General features: G+C 51.0%; 1 long non-coding RNA gene across 1 annotated transcript; it reads right to left on the bottom strand.

Moving 5' to 3' along the window:
• Positions 1-4,184: 4,184 nt before the first annotated feature.
• Positions 4,185-5,104, bottom strand: LOC135302246 (uncharacterized). The gene is made up of 3 exons (XR_010363949.1): positions 4,988-5,104; positions 4,688-4,877; positions 4,185-4,425 (listed from the first exon to the last, which is right to left on the bottom strand). It is a non-coding gene; the product is annotated as an uncharacterized LOC135302246 (long non-coding RNA).
• Positions 5,105-16,228: the final 11,124 nt, after the last annotated feature.

Consider the following 16,228-nt stretch of genomic DNA (forward strand, 5'->3'; position numbering starts at 1 on the left):
GTCAACTGAGCGCTGGCAGCAGGCAGAGTGTCTGCTGTGGTGGTTTCCAGGTGCTGGACGTTCCACCTGGAACACTGTGGGAGCTGTGATGTCACAGAAGTTTCAGGGCCGCTCCACACTGGGAGGTGGGCATGGTGGAATGATGAAATCCTTGAACGGTTTGGCTTGGAAGGGACCCTAAAGACCATCTGGTTCCAAGCTGAGCAGCCTCCCAGCACAGCAGGTTGCTGCGGCCCCTGTCCAAGCTGGCCTTGGATGTTGGTGGGCATGGGGTATGCACAGCCTCTCTGCGCTGGTCCCTGTGTCAGGGACAAGCACCCTGACAGGAAAGAACTTCTTCCCATCATGGAATGGGTTCCAGCTCTTGCAGTTTCATCCCATTCCCCCTTGTTCTATGACTTCAGTTGCTGACAAAGAGTCCTCTCCCACTTCCTTGTGGGTCAGGCTGCTCCTGCAGTGTCACACATGTGGCTGAAGCTGCAGCCAGGAGAGAGAGAAGCCAAGCTGCCAGAGAGAGGAAATGGGGAAAGTGACATGAGAGATGAGAGAAGAAGGAAAAAGTAGAGACATGCAAGGCATTGGGTTGGGTGGGCTGTGGCATTCATGCCTTTTATTAGAGGCCAGGTTCTCTGGTGCACTCAATGACTGTGTGATTGCGGCGTGTCCACAGTGAGCCCGTGTGAGCGAGCTGCACTCCCAGAGGCCGGAGCACACTTGCTTCAAGTGCTGATGAATGAGGCCAGAGACGGGTCTTTGTGTGGAACTCCAAACGCTGTGCATTGCCATGAAGATGGTCCAGGGCCAGAGAGAAAATGAGGCTGGGGTCTGAGGGTTTCATTTGGGGGGGAGAAGGGGTGAAGCCAGGACCAGCAGGGGAGAAGAGAGAAGAGAACATTCTCTGGAGAGTAGATCTAAGGAAAAAATGGCAGTTGAAGTGGGTGATAGCAACAAAACCTGCGGATTGCAAGAGGCTGCAAGTGGCCATGGGTGAGAGCCTTGCATTCAGAGGGGTTTCTCTGTTTCACCTTGGTCCCCTTTGCCCTAAGGTATTACAGTTGCAATGAGAGGCCCCTGGGCCTCCACAACTGCCCCCCTTTTTGTTCTCAAGAATGAAGGCTTCTGCCATGGACTTTTGCAAGCGTTGAGCAAAACTGGATAGAATAACCAAGACAATGAATACAAGAAACAAAGCCCACAAAACAGTCTTGGCTAAAGATGAAAGCCAGCCTTTCATGCCCCAGTCTTTCAAAAGTCCAGTGAGCCAGTCGTTGTTGCCTTTTGTCTGGATCTTATTGATTTGATCTGTGAGCAGCTGGCCGCTCTGGTATACTGAGTCCCTATGTGAGAAGAGGTTGACATGCGTGGCCATGGGCAAGAAATTGTGGCTTGGCTGTGGAACCACCCATGCGAAGGCATGCGGCATAGTTAGGAGCATCCAGCTTCCTGCTGCAGTGGCAAGAAAGGACAGCATCCTTTGACTTTAGCTAATTTAGTAGTGGGAGGAGGCTTGGGTTGCCTGAAAGTAAAGAGATAGGGAGATTGCAATGTGAAACTTAAATTCTGGTCCCACTAAACTTTCTCTTCTGTAAGGCAAGGGTTTGAAGTCAGCTTATGAGAAGAATCAAATATCAAGGCTAGAATACAGTTTTTCCAATTGTTAAGCGGTATATCGCAGTTAGTGGTGTCTGAGCTCTCTTGGTGTTGGTGTGTGTGGTCCACACTGCTTAGGAGATCTTCTTCTGTCCTTCTTCTTCTTTTCCAGGCTGCTGCTGTCTCTCATAGGCTTTTGTTCTGTTTTTCTGATGGTGGCTCTGGTGTTTGCATGGACATTGGCAGAAGAGTTTGATGTTTTTTGCTGGGATCCGTCTTGGGCCTGCTGCTGTAGAGACACAAGCATATCCTCCCTCCCAAGTAATGAATGGGAAAGGGCCCATAATTTGTTTGGATTCAGGGTCTTTGATCAAGACAGGTGGCTTTTCTTTTTATTGGGCTGCCAATTAAATCTAAAATGCCTGATGACTGGGGGAGCTGTTCAAAAAGTTGAGCACATCAAGGGCCTTGGCCAGTCTCTCAATGGGAGATAATATGTGGACTCCCTGTCTCTGTTGATCAAGGATCCTTTGGATGGAAGAGTGGGCCCTCTGGACGATGGACTGTCCTGTGGCAGAGTGTGGTATGGCTGTGACATGTTTTGTAGCCCACTGGTCAGAAAATGGTTGGAATCAGTGGGAGGTATAAGCAGGACCGTGATCAGTTTCAATTTCCTGTGGAACAGGGAAGGTGGAAAAGGCTAAAAAGGAACGTTTTATAGCATCTTTTGATTTTTCAGCAGCATGGGCAGGGGCAGAAACCGCAGCGTTGTCGGTGTGGATTGAGACGGGGATGTATTTTAGTCTCCCAAAAGGGGCTTGGTGTGTGATGTGTGATTGCCCGATCTGGAGAGTCTTTAGTCCTCTTGGATTGAATGCAGCTCTGACAGAAGCAAAGGCACGTTGCTGACCATTTGGGCAGGTGGCTGCCATGAATCTTGCCTGATCTTGGGTAATTTTAAAGATGCTGAGCGGTGCAGGAATGTTTTGATGGTAGAAGTGGTGGCGGATCCTAGCCTGGTCAGAAACATTCCGTAGGCAGGTTTGGAGAAGCATTGCTGAGGCATCTGCTCTAGCATTGCCTACTATAAATGCAGGAAGGGTGGTATGAGACCTTGTGTGCATGATATAGTGTGGGTGTTGTCTGTGGGACAAAAGAGAAATGAAAGGGGAAAGCAAATGCTCTAGTTGGGGTTAGAAATGTCTTTGAAAATGGAATTTTCGGCCCGCTGCACTAGGTCATAGACATGTGCCGAATCAGTGATCAAATGAAGAGGTTCTTTGAAAGTGGAGAAGGTCCTAAGGACTGCAGTCAATTCAGCAATTTGGGCAGGGTGAGGATGCCCTGGCTTGGCTTTTGTCTCTTGAGCAATGCGGAGCCAGGGCAGTGCAGATCAGGGTGGGAAGCTGAGCCCGGAGCCATTGGAGGCTGCAAGGCTTAAACATCAGCCCCTGCAGCAGCCCAGATGCAGGTGCCACAGTTGCCAAGGCTGTCAAGGCCTTGAGAGCGGGCAAGTGGATTTTGCATCCCTGTGGGCTGATGGCGGCTCTGGAGCCAGGAGTGGCTGTGGCTGCAGCAGGAAGGGTGGCTGAAAGTTTCCTGCCTTGCTTTGGTGGCATGGCTGCAGGGGCCAGTGCAGTGAGAGCCCCCTCTGTGCTGGTGAGAGCTCAGCTCTTGGGGACGCGGCTGTGCCCCAGCCCAGGAGCAGCAGCAGTGGCCAGCGGCAGCAGTGGTGTCAGTGGGACCCCCTGTGCACAGGGACCCCCAGCCGCGGGGTGGCCGTGGCAGCAGCCCCAGGGAGCTCCAGCCCCGGGATCCCGGAACAAGTGGAAATCCCAACGGTGCAAACGCTGCCTGTGCCTCTTGGGTTTTCTTTGGTTGAGAGGATTTCGAGGTATGTTAGAAGTCTCTTTTTGTCTAACTTAGCTGTCGAAGGAAGAGTTGAGAAGTATGTGCTGCACGCTCTTGAGGTTGATTTTTATGTTTTGTCTAAAACATTTTTTGTCTGGCCTGCTGAGGTTTGTTTGGCAGGTCAGCTTAAGGCACTCTTTTTGCCTCTCGGGTTGGTGTTATCTTTTATATTAAAACCTGCCTATACTATGTTTACAAGAATGTTTTAATAGCTATTACTTATGTTAGATAGTGACTTTCTACTTGAAACCAATTTGTGGATGCTAACATCATCTTTCATATGGATGCTAGGGAGAAGAAAGAGGAAGGACAGGGTACGCCCAAATTTTTCTATCTTAGAACCTTTGACTTCTATGTAGAGAATTCCAAACTCTTTCGTACCAGGTTCAAAACCTCTGTGTACAGTGCTCTAAATGTTTTCCGTTCACTTTGTGATTACTATTACTAGACTATCTAAATTGTTGTGACTTTTAATTCTTGACATAAAGGTGGTAACTTGCTTTATGAGTTAAATTCAAAGGCACAGGGGTCTTTGGCTACATGCCAGGGTCTCCGAAGCCCCTGCCAGGGATTTAAAGCCCCCTGGCTGGGGCTGGAATCATTTAGGATGGTCAGGGGGAGGTCCGGGGTTCTGACAGTGCCCAAAGGAATGAGAAAGAGAAGTGAAGTTTTATAAAGAAGCAGTATTTATTTGGTGAAGATCGGTAAACACGAGGATTTACAGAACACCTTCCATTACAAAAATCCTTATAACAACAACAACAACTATCTACAGCACATATTTCCATGGGATCCTATGGAGTAACAATCTTCAAAACATATTTACAGAGAACTACTAACCTAAGAACATATTTACAAAAATATTCTAACTTTTCAAACATATATACACAGGCGTAATATGTACGGCCCTCATCTGCATCAGTCCTGGAAGGAAGAAAGAAGCAAAGCTGGAGTCAGCTGCTAGCACTGGGCCCAGCTGGGCCCCAGGAGCTGGGACAGGGCTGGCAGGGCTGGTGTGGCCCCAGGCAAGTGCAGGGCAGGCCAGGGCTGGTGATTGTGGCAGCACAATCCAGGCCCCCTGCGGGCAGCGTGTCCCTGAGCGGGGCCATCCAGCCCAGCCCCAGCCTGGCGTCAGGGCAGCCACTGTGTCTGTGGGCAGGGCATGGGGAGCATCTGCCTGTCTTACTTGTGGGGCTCCATCTTCATCCAAGGACCATGGGCTCCTCCTCATCCTTCTCATCCACTTCCATCGCCTCGATGTCATCCTCCTCATCAACTTCCATCTCCTCAACCTGGTCTTCCATGTCCACCTCCATCATCTCTTCCTCATTCAGCACCATGTCCACTTCCATCGCCACCACAGTGTCTCTGTTAGTCTGCAAGAGACAGCACAATCTCACAGTGGGGTTCCTGTCCCACACCATCCATTCCTACATGGCTGCATCCTGCTCAAGCAGGCTGCCCCCTCCCTGGAATGACACTGTACCTCCACTGGCGCAGCAGTGCTCATCCTGCTGGGGTTGGTGCTCCAGAGCAGGCAGCAGGAAAAGGCCAGGCAGCAGCAGCAACAGCTGAGTGCTGACGGGCAGAGCGCAGAGCGAGCGTCAACTGAGCGCTGGCAGCAGGCAGAGTGTCTGCTGTGGTGGTTTCCAGGTGCTGGACGTTCCACCTGGAACACTGTGGGAGCTGTGATGTCACAGAAGTTTCAGGGCCGCTCCACACTGGGAGGTGGGCATGGTGGAATGATGAAATCCTTGAACGGTTTGGCTTGGAAGGGACCCTAAAGACCATCTGGTTCCAAGCTGAGCAGCCTCCCAGCACAGCAGGTTGCTGCGGCCCCTGTCCAAGCTGGCCTTGGATGTTGGTGGGCATGGGGTATGCACAGCCTCTCTGCGCTGGTCCCTGTGTCAGGGACAAGCACCCTGACAGGAAAGAACTTCTTCCCATCATGGAATGGGTTCCAGCTCTTGCAGTTTCATCCCATTCCCCCTTGTTCTATGACTTCAGTTGCTGACAAAGAGTCCTCTCCCACTTCCTTGTGGGTCAGGCTGCTCCTGCAGTGTCACACATGTGGCTGAAGCTGCAGCCAGGAGAGAGAGAAGCCAAGCTGCCAGAGAGAGGAAATGGGGAAAGTGACATGAGAGATGAGAGAAGAAGGAAAAAGTAGAGACATGCAAGGCATTGGGTTGGGTGGGCTGTGGCATTCATGCCTTTTATTAGAGGCCAGGTTCTCTGGTGCACTCAATGACTGTGTGATTGCGGCGTGTCCACAGTGAGCCCGTGTGAGCGAGCTGCACTCCCAGAGGCCGGAGCACACTTGCTTCAAGTGCTGATGAATGAGGCCAGAGACGGGTCTTTGTGTGGAACTCCAAACGCTGTGCATTGCCATGAAGATGGTCCAGGGCCAGAGAGAAAATGAGGCTGGGGTCTGAGGGTTTCATTTGGGGGGGAGAAGGGGTGAAGCCAGGACCAGCAGGGGAGAAGAGAGAAGAGAACATTCTCTGGAGAGTAGATCTAAGGAAAAAATGGCAGTTGAAGTGGGTGATAGCAACAAAACCTGCGGATTGCAAGAGGCTGCAAGTGGCCATGGGTGAGAGCCTTGCATTCAGAGGGGTTTCTCTGTTTCACCTTGGTCCCCTTTGCCCTAAGGTATTACAGTTGCAATGAGAGGCCCCTGGGCCTCCACAACTGCCCCCCTTTTTGTTATCAAGAATGAAGGCTTCTGCCATGGACTTTTGCAAGCGTTGAGCAAAACTGGATAGAATAACCAAGACAATGAATACAAGAAACAAAGCCCACAAAACAGTCTTGGCTAAAGATGAAAGCCAGCCTTTCATGCCCCAGTCTTTCAAAAGTCCAGTGAGCCAGTCGTTGTTGCCTTTTGTCTGGATCTTATTGATTTGATCTGTGAGCAGCTGGCCGCTCTGGTATACTGAGTCCCTATGTGAGAAGAGGTTGACATGCGTGGCCATGGGCAAGAAATTGTGGCTTGGCTGTGGAACCACCCATGCGAAGGCATGTGGCATAGTTAGGAGCATCCAGCTTCCTGCTGCAGTGGCAAGAAAAGACAGCATCCTTTGACTTTAGCTAATTTAGTAGTGGGTGGAGGCTTGGGTTGCCTGAAAGTATAGAGATAGGGAGATTGCAATGTGAAACTGAAATTCTGGTCCCACTAAACTTTCTCTTCTGTAAGGCAAGGGTTTGAAGTCAGCTTATGAGAAGAATCAAATATCAAGGCTAGAATACAGTTTTTCCAATTGTTAAGCGGTATATCGCAGTTAGTGGTGTCTGAGCTCTCTTGGTGTTGGTGTGTGTGGTCCACACTGCTTAGGAGATCTTCTTCTGTCCTTCTTCTTCTTTTCCAGGCTGCTGCTGTCTCTCATAGGCTTTTGTTCTGTTTTTCTGATGGTGGCTCTGGTGTTTGCATGGACATTGGCAGAAGAGTTTGATGTTTTTTGCTGGGATCCGTCTTGGGCCTGCTGCTGTAGAGACACAAGCATATCCTCCCTCCCAAGTAATGAATGGGAAAGGGCCCATAATTTGTTTGGATTCAGGGTCTTTGATCAAGACAGGTGGCTTTTCTTTTTATTGGGCTGCCAATTAAATCTAAAATGCCTGATGACTGGGGGAGTTGTTCAAAAAGTTGAGCACATCAAGGGCCTTGGCCAGTCTCTCAATGGGAGATAATATGTGGACTCCCTGTCTCTGTTGATCAAGGATCCTTTGGATGGAAGAGTGGGCCCTCTGGACGATGGACTGTCCTGTGGCAGAGTGTGGTATGGCTGTGACATGTTTTGTAGCCCACTGGTCAGAAAATGGTTGGAATCAGTGGGAGGTATAAGCAGGACCGTGATCAGTTTCAATTTCCTGTGGAACAGGGAAGGTGGAAAAGGCTAAAAAGGAACGTTTTATAGCATCTTTTGATTTTTCAGCAGCATGGGCAGGGGCAGAAACCGCAGCGTTGTCGGTGTGGATTGAGACGGGGATGTATTTTAGTCTCCCAAAAGGGGCTTGGTGTGTGATGTGTGATTGCCCGATCTGGAGAGTCTTTAGTCCTCTTGGATTGAATGCAGCTCTGACAGAAGCAAAGGCACGTTGCTGACCATTTGGGCAGGTGGCTGCCATGAATCTTGCCTGATCTTGGGTAATTTTAAAGATGCTGAGCGGTGCAGGAATGTTTTGATGGTAGAAGTGGTGGCGGATCCTAGCCTGGTCAGAAACATTCCGTAGGCAGGTTTGGAGAAGCATTGCTGAGGCATCTGCTCTAGCATTGCCTACTATAAATGCAGGAAGGGTGGTATGAGACCTTGTGTGCATGATATAGTGTGGGTGTTGTCTGTGGGACAAAAGAGAAATGAAAGGGGAAAGCAAATGCTCTAGTTGGGGTTAGAAATGTCTTTGAAAATGGAATTTTCGGCCCGCTGCACTAGGTCATAGACATGTGCCGAATCAGTGATCAAATGAAGAGGTTCTTTGAAAGTGGAGAAGGTCCTAAGGACTGCAGTCAATTCAGCAATTTGGGCAGGGTGAGGATGCCCTGGCTTGGCTTTTGTCTCTTGAGCAATGCGGAGCCAGGGCAGTGCAGATCAGGGTGGGAAGCTGAGCCCGGAGCCATTGGAGGCTGCAAGGCTTAAACATCAGCCCCTGCAGCAGCCCAGATGCAGGTGCCACAGTTGCCAAGGCTGTCAAGGCCTTGAGAGCGGGCAGGTGGATTTTGCATCCCTGTGGGCTGATGGCGGCTCTGGAGCCAGGAGTGGCTGTGGCTGCAGCAGGAAGGGTGGCTGAAAGTTTCCTGCCTTGCTTTGGTGGCATGGCTGCAGGGGCCAGTGCAGTGAGAGCCCCCTCTGTGCTGGTGAGAGCTCAGGTCTTGGGGATGCGGCTGTGCCCCAGCCCAGGAGCAGCAGCAGTGGCCAGCGGCAGCAGTGGTGTCAGTGGGACCCCCTGTGCACAGGGAGCCCCAGCCGCGGGGTGGCCGTGGCAGCAGCCCCAGGGAGCTCCAGCCCCGGGATCCCGGAACAAGTGGAAATCCCAACGGTGCAAACGCTGCCTGTGCCTCTTGGGTTTTCTTTGGTTGAGAGGATTTCGAGGTATGTTAGAAGTCTCTTTTTCTCTAACTTAGCTGTCGAAGGAAGAGTTGAGAAGTATGTGCTGCACGCTCTTAAGGTTGATTTTTATGTTTTGTCTAAAACATTTTTTGTCTGGCCTGCTGAGGTTTGTTTGGCAGGTCAGCTTAAGGCACTCTTTTTGCCTCTCGGGTTGGTGTTATCTTTTATATTAAAACCTGCCTATACTATGTTTACAAGAATGTTTTAATACCTATTACTTAAGTTAGATAGTGACTTTCTACTTGAAACCAATTTGTGAATGGCAATATCGTCTTTCATATGGATGCTAGGGAGAAGAAAGAGGAAGGACAGGGCACGCCCAAATTTTTCTATCTATGTAGAGAATTCCAAACTCTTTCGTACCAGGTTCAAAACCTCTGTGTACAGTGCTCTAAATGTTTTCCGTTCACTTTGTGATTACTATTTCTAGACTATCTAAATTGTTGTGACTTTTAATTCTTGACATAAAGGTGGTAACTTGCTTTATGAGTTAAATTCAAAGGCACAGGGGTCTTTGGCTACATGCCAGGGTCTCCGAAGCCCCTGCCAGGGTTTTAAAGCTTCCTGGCTGGGGCTGGAATCATTTAGGATGGTCAGGGGGACATCCAGGGTTCTGACAGTGCCCAAAGGAATGAGAAAGAGAAGTGAAGTTTTATAAAGAATCATTATTTATTTGCTGAACATCGGCAAACACGAGGATTTACAGAACACCTTCCATTACAACAATCCTTATAACAACAACAACAACAATCTACCGCACATATTTCCATGGGATCCTATGGAGTAACAATCTTCAAAACATATTTACAGAGAACTACTAACCTAAGAACATATTTACAAAAATATTCTAACTTTTCAAACATATATACACAGGCGTAATATGTACGGCCGTCATCTCCAGCAGTCCTGGAAGGAAGGAAGGAAGAAGCAAAGTTGCAGTCTGCTGCCAGCACTGGGCCCAGCTGGGCCCCAGGAGCTGGGACAGGGCTGGCAGGGCTGGTGTGGCCCCAGGCAAGTGCAGGGCAGGCCAGGGCTGGTGCTTGTGGCAGCACAATCCAGGCCCCCTGCGGGCAGCGTGTCCCTGAGCGGGGCCATCCAGCCCAGCCCCAGCCTGGCATCAGGGCAGCCACTGTGTCTGTGGGCAGGGCATGGGGAGCATCCCCGCTGAGCCTGCCCTGGACCAGCCTGAGGCTGTTCCCTCTGCTCCTATGCCTGTTCCTGGGAGCACAGCCCGAAACCCAGCTGTCCCTCCTGTCAGGGAGTTGTGCAGAGGCAGAAGGGCCCCCTGAGCCTCCTTTTCTCCAGGCTGAGCCCCTTTGCATCTGCCTCAGCCCCTCCTGGGCTCCAGCCAGGATAGAATCCTGGTGCTGTACGAAGAGCAGTGTACTGATCTGCCATAGTTGCCTTTGTCAGCACATTTTAAACTTTCCTGGCTACAGAAAGGCTCTGCAGCAAACACACGAGTCAAGTCAGCAGGGACAGTGCCAATGTCCTTTGGCAATGCGTGCAGCCTGGCCCGGCCCCGCGCTCGGTGCCGTGGTTGCCTGGTAACCGTGCCCGGGCCCTCAGCGTCTGTGCCGGCGCCGCGGCCTCAGCGCCAGAGCTCGGCCCTGGCTGCTCGTTCGCAGCCTCGGCGCCTTCAGGCGGCTGCACTCGGCCATTGCCACGGCAGTTGTTGGCACAGCATTGGTTTCTGTCAGCCACTGCTGTCAATTGGCAGAGAATTGGTCTCTGTGAGCGACTCCGGAACTCGCAAAGCATTGGTCTTTGCGAGGGAGTCCTGAATTTCCTTTGAAGGTAAAGATTGACTCAAATTGTACTTTCTGGTTTTGTCCCATCTGTGCTCTGAAAGAGAATGCCACAGGGAGATACAGGATGGTGGCATGTACAGCTGAGGGGATGAACAATAGATGGTCTACTGATGGTGCTTTTTGCTCACTGAACAAATGCAACATTTCCTAAGTACACTAGTCTGTAGAGTTTTTCCTGTAGTATTTATTTAAACTACTTATAGGTGAGTGAGTTCTGTTCAAATTTCAGTGGGTTGTTATGATCTGGTTATTAAAATTATTAAGGAGGTGCCCCTGAATTAAGGTGCAAAATGAGACCATCTGCCAAAGTGGATAGTCTGGATTTTATGTAACAGTAAATGTGAGGAAGAGAGAGGGAGAAAGAAATAGAAAAAGGAGGGGGGGACGGAGGTTGATGGGAAGGGGGCATGAAAGAGAGTGACAGAGACAGATTTAGTAGAAAAGATCACCATTCCATGAATCCCATCCCATCCCATTCAATCCTCTTCTGGTCTTCTCTGTGGTGAGGTTTCGCAAAATGTAAGACTCCAATGGATGAATGCAGATTTGGGCAAGGTGGGACAGCCCAGGTACCTCCCTGGGGAAGGGCAAGTTGGGCTCTGTCTTTTGCTACTTTCAAATAATATACATTGTTAGCACCAGTATATCCTTTGAGTCTGCCATGAATTGGGCTGTGGATTTTCGGATCTGTTGTGTTACTTTGCATGCCATGCAGTCATCTGGTGCAAGGCCTCAGAAATGACTCTGGGGGCACTTTGGGGGTCTTTGATGGGCTATGACACCCCCTGAGCTGCCCCTGATGGGAATGTCCCCTGGATGTGGCCTTCTGGGGGTGGGGGTTGTAGAGCTGAGCCAGTTTGTGTGAGGGAGGATGGGTGTCCACTGCCCCTTACCAGCGGTTGTGCCACAGACCCAAAATTTCCTCCTGCCCCTCTGTTGATGGGAGGTGTGTGTGCAAACCTGGCCTCAGCAGAGGAGTCTGTGGCTGTGACTTGCCCAGCCTGAAGGCAGACAGAGCTGATTTTCAGGACAGCTGCTGGCTGTGGCTATGGTGTGGATCTATTTTTCTCCCTTGGCCTTGTTCACTTCTCCCGAGACCTGAGCTAATGGGGCAATAGTGTCACCTTTATCTTGCCTCAAGTTCCCATGTGGGCCTTAACTCCCAGTCTCAAGTTCCAGTCAGGAGGCATTTTCAGGGAAGGGTGGGCTTGGGTGCTCTCAGCTTCTTTGTACAGTTTTGTCACAATTGGAAAAAAGTCCTTTGTAGCAATATTTAAGCCATGAGCCATAACACTGCAGTCTCTCCCAAGTCCAGTGAGGAGCAGCTGAGAGAGCAGGGGTTGTTTAGCCTAAAGAAGAGGAGATCCACTCAAGCTGGTTTTAAGTAATATTTAAGCTACAGCTTTGTCTGTTCTAAGTATTATTAATGTTCAGCTTTTTAGCTCCAGATTTCAGCAAGATCCATTTTTGAATTGCACAAGGGAGCCATCTAGTCCAAATAAAGTCCAACTAGAGGCCTAACAATACTAGCTACTTATGCCAAGCAAGCACTTAGCTACTTTCAAATGATATAAAATGTTTAGCAGCAGTGTATGCCTTGAGTCTGCCATGAATTGGGTTCTGAATTTTCAGAGTTCCATTGTTGCTCCTTCCAGTTTTGCTGAGGCCTTGTTGCTCCTCTGTGACACCCTCCCTTCAGAATGGCTTCTGGATTCCCAAAAAGACACCGACACCTCGTCTTTTGCTGAGGGAAAGACTGCAGCCTAACACTGTGAGTAGCCACTGGGGCTGTGCTCAGGCTGGCAAGTGCCCTGGTGTCCCTGGTGTCCCTGCCCCTGTTGTCCAGCAGTACTGGGAAGCTGCAGAGCCCCTGCCCAGCTCTTTGTGCCGTGCTGCTGTTGGTGGGGGCTGTCCTGGTGCAGTAGGGAACACTGTGTGATGTTTCAGGGACAGCCCAGCGCCTTGCCTGGCTATGCCACGGGAGCCAAGTGAAACCAATGTGCAGCTGAAGCCCTCAGCATGTGCTTCTGTGCCTGCCCTTTGCCACAGGAATTCCTTCTGTCAGGCTGGGCACTGCCCTGTGCTGCTGTGACCAACCTGCCCTTGGGCACCTGGGCATGTGGGGGGGAGAGCTCAAACTCTGCCCAAAGCCTTGAGAGCCACGGCTGGTCCCAGCCAGAAGAGCTCCCAAAGCAGCAGTTCTCTCTCAGCTCCTGGGTGGGCACAGCTCCAGCCCTGCAGGCAGCACTGCAGTCAGGGCCACCAAGGTCCCTTGCTGTCTGGAGCTCACTGGGCTGAAGATGCCCCAGTGCTGAGGCTCTGGCAAGGAGATCCCTGTGTTTTCTTCTCTGGAGGGCTCTGTCAGCCCAGACAAAGAAAACAAATGCTCATTAACAGAGAGAGGAAAAACTTGGACACATTCCTGTGCACCTCCCTCTTGGTACAGCTTTTCTTTCTTGCTTCTCTTGGACTCAGCCAGCAGTGCTGTCTCCTGGCTGTGAGTTGTGAGTGTTGTGCAGGGATGGAGTTGGGGCAGTTCTGAGAGCTCCTTCCCACTCTCTGAAAAGGGCATTGCCTCAATGCAGAGAAACGTAAGAGGAAACAAATGGCCAAAGAGCAGAAATCCCCAAACATGTCACATCAGATCACAGAGAGTCTAATGGGACACAGCCATGTGGTTGGAGTGTGTGTATTGCACTCTGTATTATTAATTGATTGGTACTAAGTATTTCAGCAAGTAACTTCCAGGGCTTCCAGAACTGCCCAAGTGGCTGTGATCGCAAATTATTCACCAGAGCCACTTGCTCAAGATAAACCTCTCTGAACAAGCACATTTCTGAGCTTCTTTCTTGCTTAAACTGCAACCCCTTGGACGAGGACACGAGGCTTGACTCCATTTTCATCAGAAGGCTGATTTATTATGTTATATATTATACTAAAATACTACATTACAACTATACTAAAAGAACAGAGAGAAGAAGATCAGAAGGCTACAAAGACAAGAATAGAATAGGAATGAATAACAAAAATCCTGTGACTCTCACAGCCCCGGCACAGGTGGCTGTGATTGGTCACTGATTGAAAACAATCTACATGAACCAATGGAAGATGCACCCACGGCATTCCACAGCAGCAGATAGCCATTGTTTACATTTCTTTCCTGAGGCCCTCAGCTCCTCAGGACAGGAAAAATCCTAGCAGAGGCTTTTTCACTAAAAATCCTGGCAACATCTCACCCTTTAAAATTATTAAATTAAATAGAAAAAGAAATGTTTGCAATCTCTTCTACTGGGCCCTTGCAGAAGAGAGAACAAGCACCTCTTGAGGTTCATCTGTTGCCAATCAAAATCTCAATCATCTGCTGATGTGGAATGGTCAGGGAAATTCTTCACCTGTAGAACATTCAGGGAAATTCTTCACTTATCAAACATCAAATTCTATCATATGACTAAAACAATCCTAAAATATAAGAAAATGCAAAGACTCATGCACAGAAAGTTCATTGTTTCAAGTCCAAGCAGCTGAGTTTCAGGACAGAGTCCATGGACTGAAGATGTTCCTTCTTTGACATCTCTGGAAGTCCCCTTTGGTCCTGAAACAGGCTTGCAGAATTCTGAAACAAAGAACTGCTAAAGAAAACAAGAATCATGAAAAATCCATCGACAGTCATCAAACAATTCAGAGAAAATTTCTGGAATGCCCTGGCCACAGCCCTTCATTGAACCACTTGGGCTGAGGCTAATTTTTGGCTTTTCAATGCTTTTGAGCTGCTAGCTCTTTCCACTTTTCTTTATTAATTTTTTTTTTTTTTTTCATCAGAAGAAGAGTAGCAGCAGCAGAGGGTCTCTAGGACCCTTGGGTAGCCCTGGTCCTGGTGGGCGGACCAGAGAACCCAGACCTGGCTCACAGAATGGTGGCCCAGGTCCCTGTGGGGAAAGCAAAGTCCCCAAACCCAGCACTGGACAAGGCAGTGGCCCCGGCCCATGAAAATGAGCCAAACGGCCCAGAACCAGCCTGTGAGGCGGGCTCTGTGTGCTCAGAACCTGGCAGGACCATGCTGCCAGTGTCTTCAGAGCAGAAATGACCCACTGCTTCCTCCCCCCAGCAGCACCGGTGCACACCGGCAGCTCGGGAAGAGAAGCTTTCTCAGGAATTGTCATCCCAGATCTGAGGGTTTCTTGTCCCCAGAGCAAGCGAGCAATGCTTGCTTTGCTCTGTCTTTCTTGCTCCTGCAATGAAAATGCCACTGCTCCTGCTTTCTGCCCCTCGGCACCACCCCCATCCCCTCTGGGCTGGGGGCCAGAGGCAGATGCCACAGGAGCCAACTCCCCCACGCCGCTGGGGCGCTCGGGGGGAGGCAGGCACCCCAACCCCCAGGGAGAAGCCCCCGACCACACACGAAATGACCCAGAAACCATACTGATTTTGAACACAGCCAGCCGAACTGCTCCTGCAGTTAGCTGGAGGGCCACGCCTCCTCCACGGAAGGACAGGCTCTTCGCAGGGTCTGATGCGAATGACGGAGCTTCAAAAACCTGCGGGACAACTGGGGTGGGTGGTGCGGGCAGCACGGGCGCTGGTGTCGGCTCTTGAGGCGATCCCGTGGGCTCAGCACCATTCTCGGCAAGCTCTTGCACTGCAATCGGGTCGGCAGGGAGCAGCGGGACAGGCGGGGGCGGCGGGCTCGGAGCGGGGTCGGCCCGCGCAGGCGCCGCCTGCACCGTTGCGAATTCAGTTGCCGGCTGGGATGCAGAGGGAGAAGGCACGGAGGCAGCTCCTGCAGCTCCCGGGGAGAGCAGCACAGCCGGGGAATCACTGTTGTTGATCGCGCTGCCTGGCAACAAGGGCGGATCGGCGGGAGGCGGTTCCGGGTGCCGCGGCGCAGGCGCAGTCATCAGAGCCGGCGGAGCGGGCCCGGGCGGCTGCGGGGCCGCGGGCGGAGCCGCGGGGTCCGGCGCCTCCCGCGGGGCTGGCTGAGGCGGAGTCGGATCCGCCCCCTCCCGGGGTGGGGGAAGCGGAGAGTTCCGCGGCGAAGCGGAACTTTTGCTCAGCTGTGGGCAGTGCGGGGGGGCTGCGAACCCGCGGTTCGTCTTCTTTGAGAGGCTCCTCTCGTGCCGAAGCTGGCGGGGACAGAACGCGACTGCGCTCCCGAGCCATGATGTCCCCCGCAGCCCGTCCCCATTTCAAGATAACGCCATAAATCAGTACGTGCACTGCATGCATCACTGGGGATGAAACACGCTGGACTATTGTCCACCTAAAAAGAGCGTCCGTGAACTCCCAGAAACCTAAATCAAGGGAGTCTACGACATTTGTAATACATCTATGAAATTTTGCCCATCTGAAGAACTCATAACACCGTCTCTCCAACATACATTGAGGAATTCTGTCCCTGCGTCCCCATCTGCACCAGAGTTTAATAACTTTCTCCTCTGACGCAGTAAACGGAACCTGAGCTTCCAAAGGTACATTTTTCCAACTTTCCTCCCACCTTTTGCGAATGGCAGGATCTTCAGGAAGGGAAAAAATAACAGTACCTGTAGACAGTGTCCTTGTGGATCCAGCTGTGCAGCTCTGCTGCTCTGCGGTTTCTGGACACAATCTCCAGGAAAGTCCAACAGGTTCTCCTGTTTGCCTTGGCTGTGAACTCTGCCCATCTTCAGGGTCTCGTTTCTTCAGCTCCAGGCTGGACTCCGTGGTCACTCTTGGGGTGACCATCAGTTTCACACGTCCAGGGGTCACCAATTCTTGCTTAAACTGCAACCCCTTGGACGAGGACACGAGGCTTGACTCCATTTTCATCAGAAGGCT

The sequence above is a fragment of the Passer domesticus genome, chromosome 6 (genome assembly GCF_036417665.1).
Source record: "Passer domesticus isolate bPasDom1 chromosome 6, bPasDom1.hap1, whole genome shotgun sequence".
NCBI lineage: Eukaryota > Metazoa > Chordata > Aves > Passeriformes > Passeridae > Passer > Passer domesticus.